Below are 18,426 nucleotides of genomic sequence, written 5' to 3' on the forward strand. Positions count from 1 at the left end.
CGCAGCAGAGCGAGAGGGAGAGAAAAAGCAAAGCCAATAGAAACAAATAGTCGCTTAAGCGGCTGGACGGCACAATGGGGCGCTCTCATTCCCTCATACGAGCGTATGTGCAGAAAGCGTGCTTAGCGTCGTCTCGGCACGCTGCAAAAATAAATAGCAACACACAACGGGGACAACGACCCACAAACGAAGAGATGCGCTAGCAATGTTAGCGACACACATTGGCGGGAACTTCCCACAGATGACGAGATGCGTTAGCAACGTTAGCGACACGCAACGAAGACAACTACCCGCAGACGAAAAGATGCGCTCGCGATGTTAGTGATACGCAACAGAGACAACTCCCCACAGACGACGAGATGCGCTAGCATTGTTAGCGACACACACTGGCGAGAACTACCCACAGATGATGAGATGCACTAGTGATGTTGGCGACACACAACGGAGACAACTACCCACAGACGAAGAGATGCGCTAGTGATATTAGCATCACACAATGGCGGGAACTACCCACAGATGAAGAGATGCGCTAGCGATGTTAGCAACACACAAGGGCGGGAACTACCCACAGATGAAGAGATGTGCTAGCAATGTTATCGACACACACTGGCGAGAACTACCCACAGATGATGAGATGCACTAGCGATGTTGGCGACACACAACGGAGACAACTACCTACAGACGAAGAGATGTGCTAGCGACAACTACCCACCGACGAAGAGATGCGCTAGTGATGTTAGCATCACACAATGGCGGGAACTACCCACAGACGAGGAGATGCAATAGCAATGTTAGCGACACACAACGGTGGGAACTACCCACAGATGACGACAGACACGGGGAGAACATGCAAACTCCACACAGGGAAAAACGTTGTATAGAACATTTGTAAAGAATTTCTAAACTGTAGAACTTTAGGATCCAAGTCCTATAAAATTTCTATAGAAATTCTATTGTTCTGTAGAAATTCTATAGAAAATCACAGCCAAAGATCTATAGAACAACTTGTTCTGAACAAATTCTATAGAATTTTTTTTAGCAGGGGCTGGGATTGAACGCGGGTCCTCAGAACAGTGAGGCCAGTTATGCTTTGCAGGTGCTCCACCGTGCTACCTATTTTCTAAAAATAGAAATGGAAAATAATAATAATAATAATAATAATCCAATGCATGCCCTGTATTGGCAACCAGTTCAGGGTCTGCCCCGCCTCTTGCCTGATGACAGCTGGGACAGGCTCCACGACTCCCCGCGACCCTTGTGAGGATAAGCGGCTCAGAAAATGGATGGACGGGTGGATAATCTAATTTGATTGCACGGCATAACTCAAATGAGGAAAGTTGATTTGAGGTAGGAGCGGTAGAAGATGGATGGATGGATTTGAGGTCGGAGTGTTTCGAGTCACGAGTGCGGACACGTCGAGAATGCTGCTCGCAAATGACGGCACTGCTGGGAAACACAATAAAAGTGCAGGCAAGCCACATTTCGACACTCCAACAAGGGAGCTTTGTTGTCCTCAAGCCACGAAGCTGCCCACGCGGCTCACTTTTATTTTGCTTCACGTCCGACTGCGCAAATGTCCTCAAATTTTGGCGACACTCGCGCAAAAAATAACACGTCCAGTCCGGGTTTTGCGGTCGATTCCGGAGCAACGTGTGCGTGCAGCATCCGCACATGCGGGGAAGGCACGTGGAATTTACAACTTTTCTTTTTTTTTTTTTTTTTTTTTTTTAACCCAAAACACGCACATGCACACGCAAACTCTGCATATTTAAATGACGTATGATAGCAAATGCTGACTATATGCGCGCTTGATTTTGATTTACGGTGCACGTCATTCTTTCGCCCGACGTGAGCTGGGGGAAGTTCCAGCACTCCCGCGATCCTTGTGGGGATATAAACATCTTGGAAAATGGATTTATTTATTATTATTTATTTCAGTAAAACTTATTTAGAAGTTGCCACTTTTTTTTTTTACAAGTTAAAAAAAAAACGTTGCTAAGGTCTTGGAAGAGAGATGCGGCATCGTCTTGTCTGACTTGTTCCTTTTCTTTTTTTTTTCTACAAGAAAAACAAAAAAAAAGTGAACTTCCTGTTTCGGGGTGGTCCGCAGACTGTGGAGGCATGGAAGGAGAGAGAAGGAGGGGAGTAAAAAAAAAAAAAAGGGTGGGGGGTGAGGTTGGTTGGGAGGGCGCATTTACGCATTTGGAGGAGCCGAGCGAGGCAACTTGCGGGACTCCCTCGTTGCTGCCGAACATGGGCCGCCGCCGCCGACGCTGCTGCTGCTGCTTCCACTCGGGAAGCCGAGGGACGACGTTGGCCTAAAAGAAAAAGAAAACAAAACAAGAAAGAAACCAAAGAGAAGGAGGACGGACAAAGTTTTAAACAAAGAGGATAACAGCCGTGTGTGTGTGTGTGTGAGGGGAGAGAAACAATTCGGACTTGTCGCATCCGAGCGCGCAGGGAGAGAAAAGTGGAACTTGCGAAGCTCTTCCAGCGACTTTGGGAACTTTGATGCAGGCTGAGGTAAGCAAGCGACTTTTTTTTTTTTATTTTCATTTGCTTTATAGGCATCCCTTCTTCATGTGATGAGTGACTTCACTTGGTGCACTTATTATTATTATTATTTTATTTTTGGGAGGGGGGGGGGGGTCCATCAACTGTAGTGTTCGCCTGTCTGTGTGTGTCCGACAGCTGTTCCTTGTAACCTGAAATGCTTGAGGTGCCAATATCATTCCCAAATGCCCCCCCCCTCCTCTTCCCTCCCCCTCTTTTTTCTCCACCCCCCCCCCTTTTAAAAACAACACTCCTGCCTGAAGATGTGCACGACTTCTATGTTGAGGCCTAATCTGAATTGAAGTGGTTTTTTTTTTATCTAATCTGTGGCCAGATTAGGACCCTCACTGGATTTCATAGAGCATTTACTTATTTTAGTGTGAAAGTGCTCACACACACACACACACACACACACAACACACACACACACACACACACACACGTATGCATGGGCTGGATGGCGTGTATACATACAACAGCGATAACTTTGATTTAGATTCATATTACTATGATGATGCATTCAAGGTGCACATTTTCAGAGTAAAAACAGCGTCCATTTTAGTCCCCCATAGCAAAGAATGGAAATTGAATTAATCAGTCACAAAATCTTTTTTTTTTTTTAATTTAGATTTAAGCATTCTTGCAACAATTCTATGTAAAAATAATAAAAAATATTACAAGGTGAATGAATCATTGCGAAAATCTCTCGGCCTTGGAAAAGATCGCACGGTAACAAAGTGAAGAAGAATCAGGAAGACCCCTCGCATTAATTTTTCAGTGATGTCATTTTTCCAGTTTCTTCAGTCATACGCGTGTAATAACTAGTTAAGCACAATGTACACGTACCACTTTTTAAAATGTTTATACATTTTTTTCTTAAATGAGAAACCCACCACACATGAAAAGTGTGTGTGTTTGTGTGGGGGGGGGGACATTCAAATTTATTACTGCTTTTATACAGAATGTCAAAGGCAATTAGGGACGACAACATTTTATGAAAATTTACTCTCCATAAAAGCCAAAGCAAAAGTATTTCAATAATACGACTGCAGTTATCCTCTCGATGCTAAAGAGTGAAAAACAAAAATTTGCACTCGGGTTTCAAGTGAGTTACTGCTTTATTACCCTTGACTGACATGTAACAGTGAATTTTTTTACAAATTGCCAAAATGCATTGTAATTTATGTTTTTTTTTTTAAAAAGCCATGCACGTTTAACACGTTACCTGTTGAAAATACGAAAATGTCAAAACAATAACGCAGTTGTAATTTGGAGTCACAGGCGTTTTATATCTTCAAAACTATAGTTGCGTAATAAACGATTCTATTTAGAAGCAGTTGAGAATAAAATTAAGAACAGGAATGTCACAATATTGAGAAATGAATGCGAAAAGCAGCAAGATTCACCCGGCATCTATATTATATAAAAAGTGGATGATCAGAAAAAAAAAAAAAAAAAAAAACTTCAATGGAGTGACGATGACTAATTTATTAACAGAATTTTTTATTTTTTTTTGCAATATGACAAAGACCCAAGCGGCAGAGCTTTGTTTTGACCGACGTCATAAGTTACGCTCCAAAAATGAATTGGAGCTGGCTTTCGGTCTTGCCCCCTTTCAAGTTTGGGGGAGTACGTTTGGGACGCAGCATGGAGGGTGCACTTGTCCTTTGGCCGCATGTGAACACACACGTACACACACTCACGGCTGCTTTTTTTTTTTTTTTTTTATCAAGTGTGTTAAGGCCAAAAGGCTCCTTAGAGGCAACTTGTCTTGAACAAATGGAAAACACTCACACAGGAAAGGGTCGTCTTCCTATTAGCGAGGCCCGCCGCTCGGCTTTCATCAGATGCCGAGATAAGTTCGCTTATCAGCATACAGAGCGCCGATCGGAGGGCTCACGTGTGTGTGTGGAAGTTATCGTGAAGTGCGGATAAGAGGGGAGAGTGGTGGTGGTGGTGGGGGGGGGGCATCACATGACAGAGGCAGACGGCAATAAGCGGTGCGGTTTTTTTTTTTTGGTCCAGATTCCATTTTGGGCCCGAAACGCGTCACGTGACGGCCTGCGATACCGAACGCCCCCGAACGCGCTTCTTCCTCCCACCTTCCAGAGAGGGAGAGAGCGAGAGAACAAGGAGGGGGAGGGAGAGAGCGAGAGTGAGACCACCCTCACTGGGATCACAGCCCCTCAATCAGGCCCTTTCACACCCCGTGAACCTGAAACAATCGGGCTTTAATAGCCGCTGTCTGTCTGTCCAAAGAAGTACGCGGGGGACAGAAGGAGGGAGGCCGTGACGCCGATGCTCGGGATGTCCCGCGAGTTCACTTTTATTCGCGTTCCAGTTTTTCCTCTCCGCCTTTGCTTGCTCGCTGCCTTCCGCCTTGCCTGCGTCTCGACAGAAAAGCTAGAAAAGCTCCCCCACCCGCCTCCGTATTCACAGACGATGTTAAGCGAATTCTGAAATTCATTCCTGAATACATTAAACAGTGGAACCGCCGTTATCAATTTGTTCCAAAAAGTCAGACTGAAACCAAATCAGTGGAAAGCCAAATGAATATTTCCCGCACGAAATAATAAATCCACTTTATCTGTTCCAAAAGCAGCACGGTGGAGTCGGTGGAAAGCGTTGGCCTCACAGTTCTGAGGTCCCGGGTTCAATCCCGGTCCCGCCTGTGTGGAGTTTGCATGTTCCCCCCATGGCTGCGTGGGTTAGGGTTAGGGTTGTGATTGTGAGTGCGGCTGTTTGTCTCCATGTGCCCTGCGATTGGCCGGCGACCAGTTCAGGGGGTACCCCGCCTCCTGCCTGTTGACAGCTGGCACTCCCACGACCCTCGTGAGGATAAGGGGCTAATAAAATGGATGGATAATCTGTTCCAAATACAAAATTATCCATCCATTCTCTGAGCCACTTATCCTCACAAGAGTTGCGGGAGTACCGGAGCCTTTCCTAGCTAACATCGGGCAGGAGGTGGGTTACACCCTGAACTGGTCGCCAGCCAATCACAGGGCACATGGAAACAGACAACATTTGGACTCACAATCACACCTAGGGGCAATTTAGAGTGTCCAATGAATGTTGCATGTTTTTGGGATATGGGAGTACCCACAGGTGACACGGCGAGAACGTGCAAACTTCACACAGGTGGTGCTTGGATTCGAACCCTGGACCTCAGAACTGTATGCCAGATGCTTCAACCAGTCACCCACTGTGCTGCCCACGGAACAAAAATACTAACAAGAAAAGTACACAAAAAAAAAAAAGGGGTGCACATAATTTGTGTCCACTTCTTAAAGGAGCGCCAGAAGTTGTTGCTTGGCGCTGGAACCGACGACCTGAACTCACTGAATGAACTTAAAGACTTACAGTACAGGATCCTCTTATTTGGTGTCATTCTTTATGGTAGCGGCCCACAATCTTTTATTTTTTATTTTTTGCACCTTAGACCAGTTCCACGTAAAGCCAAAATGGAACGAGACCGAGACATCTGCCTTCGAGTTGCCACTCCGCGCTCGGAACAAAGTCACCACCTCGTAGGCGGCACCATGCAGGCAGCAAGCGGGCAGTTTTTCATGTAGCACACTAAAAAAAAAAAAAGAAAATGCAAAGTTCTTTGTCCGTTCGTGGAAAAACTGTTTTTGTTTAAGGCTGTCCTCTTTCTGTTAGTCGTTTTGGAAATGACATCACCGTCGGGGTACTCAACAGATGCAGGGAGCCGTTATTGATGTCCTTGTTTTGGTGCGGCAACAATTGTTAAATATTTTCAGAAGGTTGCAAACTATGAATGGGGATCCTTGCAATAGGCTGCGGCACAATCCCCAAAAACTTTTGTCCAGGATTAAAGGCAAAGAAAAACCGTACTTGAAGTGACGTCCGGGGCGAACCGAGCAGCTCACGAAGTCTCCTGTTCCTTTCGGTCGGACGATACAAGACGTGGTTGTCACCTTATTGGACCTTGAAAAGAAGGAGTTTGGGGTCAGTTCTTGTCTGGTGCCGGAGAAGTTAAGCCAACTGTAAAAATCGGGTCAAAAGCAGAACCTTGTGAATTTCATGCTGTTGCCAAAAAGGGACATTGTTGTATATCAAAAGCACGGCTGAAATCGCAACTTTTTGTTCATATTTCTCTGCGTTTACATGATTGCCTTTCGATTGCGCTAAATGAAGCAACAGCAACGTTGAGCTCTCAGCCCCTCGTACATAACCGGCAACGACCGACCAATAAAATACTCAATAATGCGCATGAAATGCTCCGCGCGGCCGATCGATTCCAAGAAATGAGCGGTCGACCCGAACGGGCAGGTGAACGTATTTGCTACGGGCTGTGCTCAAAACGACGACAACCAAACGCAGTCGCTCACATTTGAAAAATGCACGGGTGCGGTCGGTCATGCCCGCACGTATAAAGTTGCGAGTGTGTGTTCTGTTTGTAATTATGAGTGTACCCCTTTAAGAGCGGAGGGGGCGGTGTCGGGTAAACTAGGAAGTAGAAGTAGGCTGAGCAGAAGCTCCCGTGTGCTTCCGTGGTTTTTAACAAAAACAAAAGACAAAAGTCAGGCTTTGGTTCACTGCGCTGGATTGGTTTTCATCTGCGCTGAGTGTGCGCAGCTTCGAGGGAACACTGATCAAGACTACACAAAATAAGCGACGTCTTACGATATCTACTCGTAACAAATTTTCCAAGAAATGAGCGGTCGACCCCATGGGCAGGTGAACGTCTTTGCTATCGACTGTGCTCAAAACGACGGCACCCAAACGCAGTCGCTCACATTTGAAAAATGCACGGGTTCGGTCGGTCATGCCCGCAGATATAAAGTTACCGGTGTGTGTGTTCTGTTTGTACCCCTTTAAGAGCAGAGGGGGGCGGTGTCTGGTAAACTAGGAAGTAGAAGTAGGCTGAGCAGAAGCTCCCGTGTGCTTCCGTGTTTTTTGCGCTGGATCGGTTTTCATGTGCGCCGAGAGTGCGCGACAAGTGCACAATTGCGCAGTGGCGCAGCTTCGAGGGAACATTGGTCAAGACTACACAAAATAAGCGACGCCTTTCAATATCTATGTATTTCTACTCAGAGCAAATGTTACGCACGAGATTTTTTGTGCTCGACTGTGCAGATTTGCCAGCGCGATGGCGCACGGGCGCACACCCCCGCAAATGACTGCAAATAGGTTTACAAAAACTGCGGGGGTGGGTGGGGGTTAGGTGGCGTTAAATCAGTAAGAAAAAAAAAATGAAATCTTACAAAAACCTGTAGCATATGAAAGGCAAGATTCCAGTACATGTTTGAACATAATTGTTGAACACGTGCAAACTATTACGCTAACTACGGGATTGCGCAGATACGTTTCGCAGTCGCGTTATTTACCTTTCAAGGCTCTCTGGGTTGTCGACACTTCACCGCTGGAATTGCGGCGCACGTTAGCGACAATTAGGACGACAAAGTGTGCGGCGGGAGCCCACGCGAGATGTCGTATCTTATTCAGCACATGTGCTGCTTTTATTCAAGCGGGCGCCTCGGGCGATGCTTGATGCGCGCGGGCGTTTGCTAGCTGCCGGTGCGCGCCTGCGGTTGCCGTACATCAAGTGCACGCATTTGGAAGCGGCATCCAGGTGGCACGCTCCTCAGACTTGCCAGACTTGGCAGAGCTAGCGGCGTTTATTTCTTCCTTTCCTCCGGGCTGGATTTCTCTCTCTGGGTTCAATCGGAGCAACGTGCTTCCCAAGGATCGAGTGGGAAATTCTACACCCCAAAAATTAGCCGCTTCCCAACGACGACGACAAAAGAGCGAGTCGTGCTGTGACGCGTGACCGACGTGTTGGGGCACCATCCATTTTCTGAGCTGCTTATCCTCATCGGGCTCACAGGAGTGCTGAAACTGTCATCGGGAAGGAGGCGGGGTACACCCTGAACTGGTCGCCAGCCAATCGCAGGGCACAACAAGACAAACAGCCGCACTCACAATCGCACCTCGGGGCAATTTCGAGTCTCCAATGAATGCATGGTTTTGGGGTATGGGAGGAAACCCGCGCAGGCACAAGGAGGACATGCAAACTCCACACAGGCGGGGCCGGGATTCGAACCCGGGGTCCTCAGAACTGTGAGGCCAGCACCCTAACGGTTTGCTCCTTCGTGCCGCCCATACATGTTACAAGAATTTAATTAGCGAATGTGTGAAAAAAATAATGCTGTCGAACATGTCGTGTCATTATCCAAGCCGCTTATCCTCACAAGGGTTGCGGGAAAGCCGGAGCCTATCCCAGCTAAGTTCGGGCGAAAGGCGGACTAGCCCATGAAGTGGTCGCCAGTCAGTCGCAGGGCAGATATCGACACCGTCACTGAGCGGGAATCGATCCCACGCAACAACGACGTTGACGCGCCATGCTCCTCTTTTGAAGTACACACGTATACAGTACCATGTGAGTAGTCGACATTGGCGATGTCCCGCGCATTTTTGACTGGCCTCATGTTTTACCACAGCTGTGCCTTGAGATACAAGTTAAATTCATCAAACGCTCCTAATCCACATCATCCTTTCCCGTTTTCATCAAAGGAATCTTAATGGGTTGCAGCCTTTCACCGAGTAAACAACAAAAAAATGTCTGGCGTATTTTGATGAGGAAAAGCACTCCATAATTTTATAATTGAAATGGAGAAGAATAATGAGAGTTTTTGTCACGGTGCTTCAGATGAACGGCCGTCGAGCGGCTCTTTGCGATGCGCCTGCCTTGCCTACTTGGCCACTGTATGAGACAAAGTGATGCAGTTGAGTGAGACGTCTCAACTCCTCTCAGTTCATCTGTACAGCATTAATATAAGTACAGAAAATACGACTGAGTACTGTTGTCTGTCTACATGTTCTGCTGAACTGTATTCGAGTCATTGCTCAAAGGCTATGGCAGCATAGATGCTTTTTAGCATTAGCATTAATTTCGTAATCTTAAAGGCTAAGCGACGTGTTGTTTTAAATACACTTTGTTTTTGTTTGTAAATTTCAACAGGAAGTGGCACTAAAGAGTGTGAAGCCACTTTTTTGAAGAATTGTGAATATATTTGAATTTGTGTTCATATGTTTTATTATATTTATTTCTAAAATTGATAGGCCTCCAAGCAAGGTGGATTTTTTTTTTTTGCATTTAATTTTTCAAATCATTTTTTACTTTTGATCTATGCGATGAAATATAGAAATCTTAATGACTCATTGTTCGAACTTAATTTCCTCCGTCCTTTTATTCCTCTAACCGCCAAGCGGCGTGCCTCGGCGGCGCCACGTCGAGTAGATCCGATGCCACGACAGGAAGTCTCGGCGCGCGTGACTTACGACCGCCGTCACCGATACGCCGCCGCGGGTCAAGCGGCCTCAGATTTACGGCCCGTTCGGCAGACTTTCGGCGGCCTCGGGGCTCCGCGCGGAATGTCACGGACGCGCCGGGATGATTCCGCAGAAAACTTGACACCTTGAGATGACGCGTCAACGATTTACCACGCTCTCGGCGGTTAAGGCCGATGACCGTGCGTCAGATTTCCGTTTGACGTAAATTAGGGTTTATATTGGATTCTGGGAATGCTTGAAACCACAGGTGTCAAACTTGAGGCCCGGGGGCCAGATCCGGCCCACCACATGATTTTATGTGGCCCAGGAAGCCAAATCTAACAGTGTCAATTTCAATTTCTTGCAAAAATTTGTCCAAAAATTTCAAATTGTCACGCATCATAAATGTTTATCATGAGATATTGCAAGCATTTTTTTTTTTGTGTTACCAAACAACAATGGTTGGAAACAGCCATTACCCTTGATTTCCGATTCCAAAAGTAGGTGATAAATTGATGATGTAAATACGATGAGATGATTAAATATTTGTATTTTGTTCACAGTCATAACGGCCCTCTAAGGGAAACTGGAACCACAATGTGGCCCGCGAGAAAAATGAGTTTGACACCCCTGCTTTAAACAATGTTCTTGGAAACTTGCATCAAACTCGGGGGACTCTTCGTGGAAGGGGAACCACTGAAATGAGATGTTGACGTCTTACGTGTAATTGGCCGGACGTCTGTTATAACAGGACGAAGGAAAATGTCTCAAGGACTCATGCGCAAAATTACAGAGGAAGTCGGATATTTCAGTTGGAAGCTGGCGTTTTTCCCTCAGGTCCAAAACTCCTCCTGTTGGAATTTGTCCAAATCAGCCCCGATCCGAAGCAGGTACACTAGTCAGTAAGTTTCTTTCGGTTTGTCCCGTTAGGGGTCGCCACAGCGCGACATCTCAGACGAACGTTCGTATTTGTTTGGCACAGTTTTTACGCCGGATGCCCTTCCTGACGAGGAGCAGGTACACTAATACATAATATTTGATGCTAAATTTAATTTTTTTTTTTTTTTGCCATCAAATGTGGCTGGATAACGGCATCAAATTTTCGTCATCATTATGAGGATTCACTTTAAAGCTGCAGTTCGATGCTTTCTAATGATTACAATATGAATTTCATTCACTCAAACCAAAGCGCTAGGCAGGAATTTAGTTGATATTGTACAAAAAAAAAAAAGCATCCTCAGCGGCAATTCCAATGTTATTCATAAATAGTGTGAGCAATGTGCTTCACAATCATTTTTTATTTATCTACCGTACAATACCGCTAAATCACAGTATTTTCCGAAAAGGTGGTGTTTGCAATTAGACCATTACCGTAATTCCTGACCTACAGAGCGCAGCAGGTTACAAGCCTCGCCGAGTACATTTGTAAAGGAAATACCATTTGGTACATACATACGGCGCAGCTGTGTAAAAGCCGCAAGAACCCACATTGAAACGAGAGATTTACGAAGACGGTACACAGAAAGAGTTTAACGCGAGTGCTGCACTAAAGCCAGTGCTAAAGCTAGCGTCGGGCTAAAGCTAGTGCCGTGCTAGTGCTAACGCTAACAGGGCTGGTTAAAATAAAACTTACCGGTAAATATCACTGAGACATGCCAGTGACACAGCAGGAACACGCTAGCACAGCGCTAACAGGGCCGGTAAAAGTCAGTTCCTCGGCACATATATTCCACCGGTCTCATTCTTACCTTTTCCCCTCGAGTGCCCCCTTGCGGCTGCTAGAAAAAAATGCACACGTTAGCCGCATCCCCGCGTAAACCGCAGGGTTGTAAGCGCGTGAAAAAAGTTGTGGCCTGGATGCCAGAAATTACGGTAAATGGGAAGTTTTTTTTTTTTTTTTTTAAACAACGCTTCTTTGAGCAATTCCTCATATGCATTACTTTTAGCATGAAATTCTACTAAATAATCGACAATTTTTTGCGTGGGCAGCGTAAACAGTGTGAGCAATATCCTTGTCAAGAGTTTAACAGGAATTTGTACTGGATTTATTTCACAGTCCTGAACAACAACAACCCAGTAGCGCCCCCTGAGATGTTGGAAAAAAACTTGGCCCCAGAACCAGTTCCAATTGGTGGACAAAAGTCAAGAACCCATGCGAGAAATGGAACGAGGAAGTGGGCCGACCCTGGTCTGAGTTGGCATTTTGGGAGAATTCCAGGGCTTGGACTTTGCCCAAGTCAGTCCCCGATCGGCAGCAGATCAACTCGACAGATTCCGGACGCTTGATCGTTTTGATGATTTCGTTTTCTTTACGTTGAAAAAAAAAGGTTAAAAAGAAACACCACGATTGGCTCCAGATGAGACAGAACTTTCCATTTGTATTAAGCGTGGTATGTTTTGGAAAGGGTAGAAGCATTTGACAGTGAGAGTGAGATGCATGTTGTTTTAAATGTGCAGCCGCTCCAGTGTACGCCCATGGGCCGCCGCCGCCGCTTCTTGGGTGGGCTGCAGAGGGAGGCAGGAAAGGAGGGAGGGAGGGAAGGAGGGTAGACAAGGGAGCCAAAAAAGCAGGGGGAAAGTTGCCGACTGCTGGCCTGGCTGCTCCCCCCCGCTGGAACACATTTCCAAGTCAAGCGTTCCTGGCCCCGAACGGGCCCGCCTGACTGCCGCGCAACTTGGCTTTCTGGACCGCTTGTTGACCAAACATGTTTTTCCCCAGTTGTTTCACACGACGTTCGCAACCTTTCTCCCTTCATTATATCTTTCACGGTTAGTGTTTGACCGCCTCGATCAAGTAATTTGTACTTTGGGGGAAGAGAAGCGCTCAGGACTTGGATTTTGTTTGGTTTGGAGCCTTCGTATAACGGCACTCGACTTGAATTGTGCAAGGAGCAAGCAAGATTCCAATCTCGCCGCCCGATCAAGCCAATCAGAATGAAAAGAGAAAGTTGAAACCTACTCACATAAAACTACTTCTTTTCCTTTCGGTTTGTCTTGTTATGAGTCGCCACAGCGTGTCATCTTTTTCCTTCAAAGCCCATCTCGTGCATCCTCCTCTCTAACACCCACTGTCCTCGTGTCCTCCCGAACAACATCCATCCCCCTTGTCTTTGGTCTTCCTCTCGTTCTCTTCCGTGGTAGCTCCATCCTTACCATCCTCCTACCGATTTCCTCACGGACATGTCCAAACCATCGAAGTCTGCTCTCTCGATCGAACCTCGTCTCCAAAACATCCAACATTGGCCGTCCCTCGAAGGAGCCCGTTTCTAATCCTATCCAACCTGCTCACTCCTAGCGAGAACCTCAACATCTCCAGTTCTGCTTGCTGTCGTTTCTTCAGAGCCACCGTCTCGAATCCGTAGATCACGGCCGGCCTCAGCAATGTTTCATAAACTTTTCCCTTCATCTTAGCGGAGATTCTTCTGTCGCATGGAACACCAGACACGTTCCGCCAACTGTTCCATGCCGCTTGGACCCGTTTCTTCACTTCCTTTCCACACTCACCGTTGCTCCGTATTGTTGACCCCCCAAGTATTTGAAGTCGTCCACCGCCGCCATCTCTTCTCCCTGGAGCTTCACTCTTCCCCCACCGCCCCTCTCATTGATGCACATATTCTCTGTTTTACTTAACAAAACCACTAGTAGTTCTAAAACAACTCATTCATCTACACGAAAGAATCACACGTTACAAGCACATGGGGGCTAACCGGGATAGCTAGCTAGAAGCTAATTTAGGAGTGTAAAATCTTTACCCATGTCAAACAGCACAGATATGGATTCAAATGCAGGGCAACAGTCACAAAATGTCCTCATCAAAGTCATTTCGTTGACAAAAAGTTGGTCAAATCTAACTTGGACTCCACCACGCTAATGAAAAAAAATAAATAAAGCAAAAACAGGAAGTAGAAGCATCAAAATAAAATGAAATAACAGCTCTACCGAAATTCTGCACACCCATTCATACGACTGACGAACAAATCTCCACCTTTTGTGCACAAGTGACAGGCACGCGGAAGCTAACAGTCAGCGGCTAACAAGCGAGAAGCTAACAGCAGTCTACGTTTTTACACAGTTTCCATTTTTGTCACACAGCACAATCAGATAGGGGAGTGTCATAATATCCAAATCAGTCAGACCCAAAGTCTTTTGTTCACAAAATGAGGGCGGACCCTTACTCAGAGTCCGACCAGACCTGCCGCAACTCTTGTCAACATGCTACCGTTTGCTCACAAGCGACATGGATGTGAACACTGGTTGGCGGCAAGCTAGCTGGAAATCACCGCGGCAGTCGACGGATGTCTTTACTCGGCGCTCCGACTTGTCAAACAGCACAAAGAGATGGACTCAAATGCACGCACTAGCCGGAGGAAGTCGAAATTGAAATCATTTGTTTACGGAAAAAAATTTGGCTCGCTCCCGGCTGGGAGTTCTATCGGGCTAACGGGAAAGGGAGGGAACATCTTCGGCGGGTGCTTCATCATGTCAAAAAAGTACAAACAGATGAGACCAGTCCAAAACTATTCAAACCAAAGTCCGGTCCACAAAAACGCGGTCAGTATTTCTGTTTTAAAAACGTAGAAATCGAACCAGTCATCGCCGACGTGGTATGGAGAGGCCCGAAAAGGCTGTTAAGTTCACTGCGGTGATTATTTGTCGCGAAATGGCAATTTCGATGCCGCATTTCCATAAAAGTTACACGGCACACCGGCGTTTCCTCCATCTCGTGCGTCTGGTCGCTAATCGACTCTGACGGTATTACGGTTATTGGTAGGCTTGTAAAGCACGTGGCCTTTATTTACAAGACAAGGAATAAAAAGGCCCGAGTGGGGGCCGGCGCTGGCGCTGGCGCTGACCCCCACTGCAAAGTGTTCCTTTGGAGTGAGGAGGGGGGAGGGGAGGAGGCCGGTGCGGTGGTGGTGGCGGGGGGACATCTGGTCCCGTTTGCAGAAAAACGCAGACACTCCCCGATTACATAATTGTGCCTATTAATTACACTGAGGAGGGCCCTCATTTCCTGTTGGCCAAACACACCAGGAAAGAAGGATTTTTCATTTGATTGCACGCGCTACGACATAAAACATGCACATCTGTGAAGACACGAAAAAAAAAAGAAGAGAAGAAAAGAAAAACACACCTGTTTTGGTGCACGATTGTATGGCGACACCTCCGCCATATTGGATGTGGAGCTACTGGTGAGGCGGGCTCGTTCAAGTTCGGCTTGGAAACTTTCCTCCAGTCACTGGGCCTTTAACCCGTACACCTCAATTGGAAAGGAAAAAAAGAAGGATTGGAAGGGGACGATGTTGCATAAGTGTGCACACCCTCTCGTAACTGGGGTTGTGGCTCTCTTCAAGACAGAATTAGCTGATCAACTTCAAACTCAAGATAAATGCAAGCCAGGACACACCTGCCATCATTTAAAGTGCCTTCAATAAACCTCAGATAAAGTTTGACTGTTCTAGCGGGCTTTCTTGACATTTTTTATGTCATAATTCAAGCTATGGTCCATAAAAAGCTTCATTTGAAATGTTATTTTTCCCAGCTATTTTTTTTTTTATTTTTATTTCACGAAAATCTCGCAGGCGGAACGGTGGAACAGCTGGTAAAGTGTTGGCCTCACAGTTCTGAGGACCCGGGTTCGATCCCGGCCCCACCTGTGTGGAGTTTGCATGTTTTCCCCGTGCCTGCGTGGGTTTCCTTCGGGCAATCCGGTTTCCCCCCACATCCCAAAAACATGCAACATTAATTGAACACTCGAAATTGCCCCGTTGGTGTGATTGTGAGTGCGGCTGTTTGTCTCCATGTGCCCTTTGATTGGCTGGCAACAAGTTCAGGGTGTGGCCTCCCGCCTGCCTGATGACAACTAGCATAGGCTCCAGCACTCCCCGTGACCCTTGCGAGGATAAGCGGCAAATAAAATTGATGGAAAACCTCCCATTTGCATAAGGAGGAAACATTTCAAAAACACCATGTATATAGTTACCACTGGCGTCAGGCTGAAATCGGTTTTGTCCATATTTTGTCAAATCCATTCAATCAATCACTTCCCATGTGGCTATGCTATTTTTTTTTTTTTTACCAATTATTGATTATTGATTATTTATATTAAGCATGGTATGTTTTGGAAAGGGTAGAAGCATTTGACAGTGAGAGTGAGATGCATGTTGTTTTAAATGTGCAGCCGCTCCAGTGTGTTGAAAACTTTCTTTGATGATGCAATGTTAATTTCTCAAAAACAGGCCAGCCATCCATCCATCCATTTTCTTCGCCGCTTATCCTCACGCGGGTCCCGGGGAGTGCTGGAGACAATCCCAGCTGCCAGCAGGCATGAGCCGGGCTACACCCTGAACTGGTCACAAGCCAATAACAGGGCACATAAGAGACAAACAGCCGCACTCACAATCACACCTAGGTGCAATTTAAAGAGTCCAATTAACGTTGCATGTTTTTGGGATGAGTGCCCACCTGGAGAAAACCCACGCAACATGCAAACTCCTCACAGGCGGGGCCGGGATCAAACCAGGGACCAGACCTGTGAGGCTGATCCACCGTGCGGCCAAAAACAGGCCATTTTTAAAAAAAAATTTTTTTCCTGAACTGTGCTTTAGGAGGTACGAGGATTCTGCCTGATATGTTGACTTTATTACCGTTCCTCAAATATACGTTATTAATGTTCTATTCACCGTTTTTAATTTGCGGTAGTTTGTAGGGCAGGCCTGCCCGACACATGCAATATGGTGGATGCGCTGACACAACGCCGACCAGCTCAATATGCGAGTTTAGGCACATTTGACGTCGAGAGCAAACACCAGCTGCGTGTTTTTAAACCGGTGGCCGCGGCCGCCTCGCTGGCCACACACTAAGCTTCCCCCCGGGTCGGTCCTGCAGGAATACGGGCCTACGTGTTGTGACTGGATGGACGCAGGTGTGACGGCCGCTGAGGAGAGCTAGTGTGCTTGTGGAATGTAAGGGGTTAGCGGTCGGTGGGGCGGGTTAAACCAAACCAAGACGGCATACCTCTGCCAAGCCCCCACAAAATAGGAATGTTCTTTCATTGGCATCGGCTCATATATTAATTTGACTTCTAATGACATTGAAAAAAAAAAAAAAACTGCCCATCATACGGCTCAAGAAAACTTGGGACTTGTGCACTAGTAGCACTGGCCCCACCACCCTTTTGGCTTGGTCGCACCAGCACATGATTTGTTTGCGCCACGATGGAGGAGGCACGGCATGAACAAAGCAAATTTTTGCGAAATGTTACTCGGAACAATAAGCTTGTCCCAAACAAGAACAAAACCGATTAAATAAAAACAACAAAACAAAACAAAACAAACAACATACACACAAATGGGGATTTCCCAATTTACCGAACTTTACAAGCTAGGCGCGGGCTAGCTAGCTTGCGCGACTGTCGTCCAGATGAGTTGAAGGTTCACATTTGTCATTTGAAAATGAATAAGTAGCGGGCCAGCATCAATACACAAAAGTATGTGGCGCACGGTGGCCAGACAATGGCGTACTCGAACGGTCTGCGCCGGTTTCTGAAATCAGAGATATGGGCGGCTAAATTCAGGATCGATACTAGTGCCCCAAAGTAATTCATTCAATGGATGCAAATTCCACAAAAGTTTGATTTGAGAAGACCAGAAAGTTTTTGCTTTATCTTGCTCACAAAAAAAGGACAAAAACGTCCTTGGTTTTGTTAATAATTTTACAATTTTGTCAAAAAAGGGGGAAAAAAATAATAATATTTTTTCATTGTGTCTTCTGTGGAAAAAGTTTTGAGGAAATTGTCACAAAATATCACAAAAATAAAACTTCCACACAATGTTATCAATAAAAGCAAAAAAGAAAAAAAAACAAATCTATATTTTGTTTTCGACATCTTCTTTGACGCACGTACTCCTAAAAGCGGAACACAATCCTTTGGATCGGGAGGTTTCTCCCATGCCGTGACGCGACCTTCCCCTGCTCTGGCGTGAAACAAATGTTGGGATGACAATGCGGCTGTCACAGCTGTTGTTGTTTCAGGTCCTGCACCTCCTCCTGTGGTTCTTGCTCCTCTGGTCGGATTTAGACTCGGGTTTTGCACGTGGCATAGGACCTGATTCTGTGGTCCACCTGCTAGAAGTCCATGTTTGACGAGGGCAAGCAGCGGTACTGCGGCCGCGGGAGGCGCTTGTGAGAACACCCCGCCCCCCCCACCCCCACCCCTTGGCCCTCCCCGCTGGCGTTTTTGATAGCTGCACGCTCAGCTAAATGTCGAAACGGTCCTCAGCGGGGAGCCGTGCGTACTTTTGCTTCTCAAACTGCGGACAGTCGGTAGTCGGGTCCAGGCGGGAGGGGGATGTCAGTCGAGGGGGCCCCCTTTAAGGAATGCCTCGGTCCAGTAGCAAAAGGGGATTCGAATGTTGTTTATAATACTCACTACCCCCCCCCCCCACCCCCACCCCTTGGCCCTCCCCGCTGGCGTTTTTGATAGCTGCACGCTCAGCTAAATGTCGAAACGGTCCTCAGCGGGGAGCCGTGCGTACTTTTGCTTCTCAAACTGCGGACAGTCGGTAGTCGGGT

At 46.6% G+C, this 18,426-nt stretch overlaps 1 protein-coding gene across 1 annotated transcript in view; it reads left to right on the top strand.

Moving 5' to 3' along the window:
- Window positions 1–2,155: 2,155 nt before the first annotated feature.
- Window positions 2,156–18,426, top strand: part of gli1 (GLI family zinc finger 1) — a 66,251-nt gene continuing 49,980 nt past the window's right edge. Inside the window, exon 1 of the mRNA XM_061832551.1 lies at window positions 2,156–2,523. The gene's annotated coding sequence lies outside the window, so the exon portion shown is untranslated. The remainder of the gene's footprint in view (window positions 2,524–18,426) is intronic.

This window comes from Syngnathoides biaculeatus, chromosome 10, assembly GCF_019802595.1.
Source record: "Syngnathoides biaculeatus isolate LvHL_M chromosome 10, ASM1980259v1, whole genome shotgun sequence".
Lineage (NCBI taxonomy): Eukaryota > Metazoa > Chordata > Actinopteri > Syngnathiformes > Syngnathidae > Syngnathoides > Syngnathoides biaculeatus.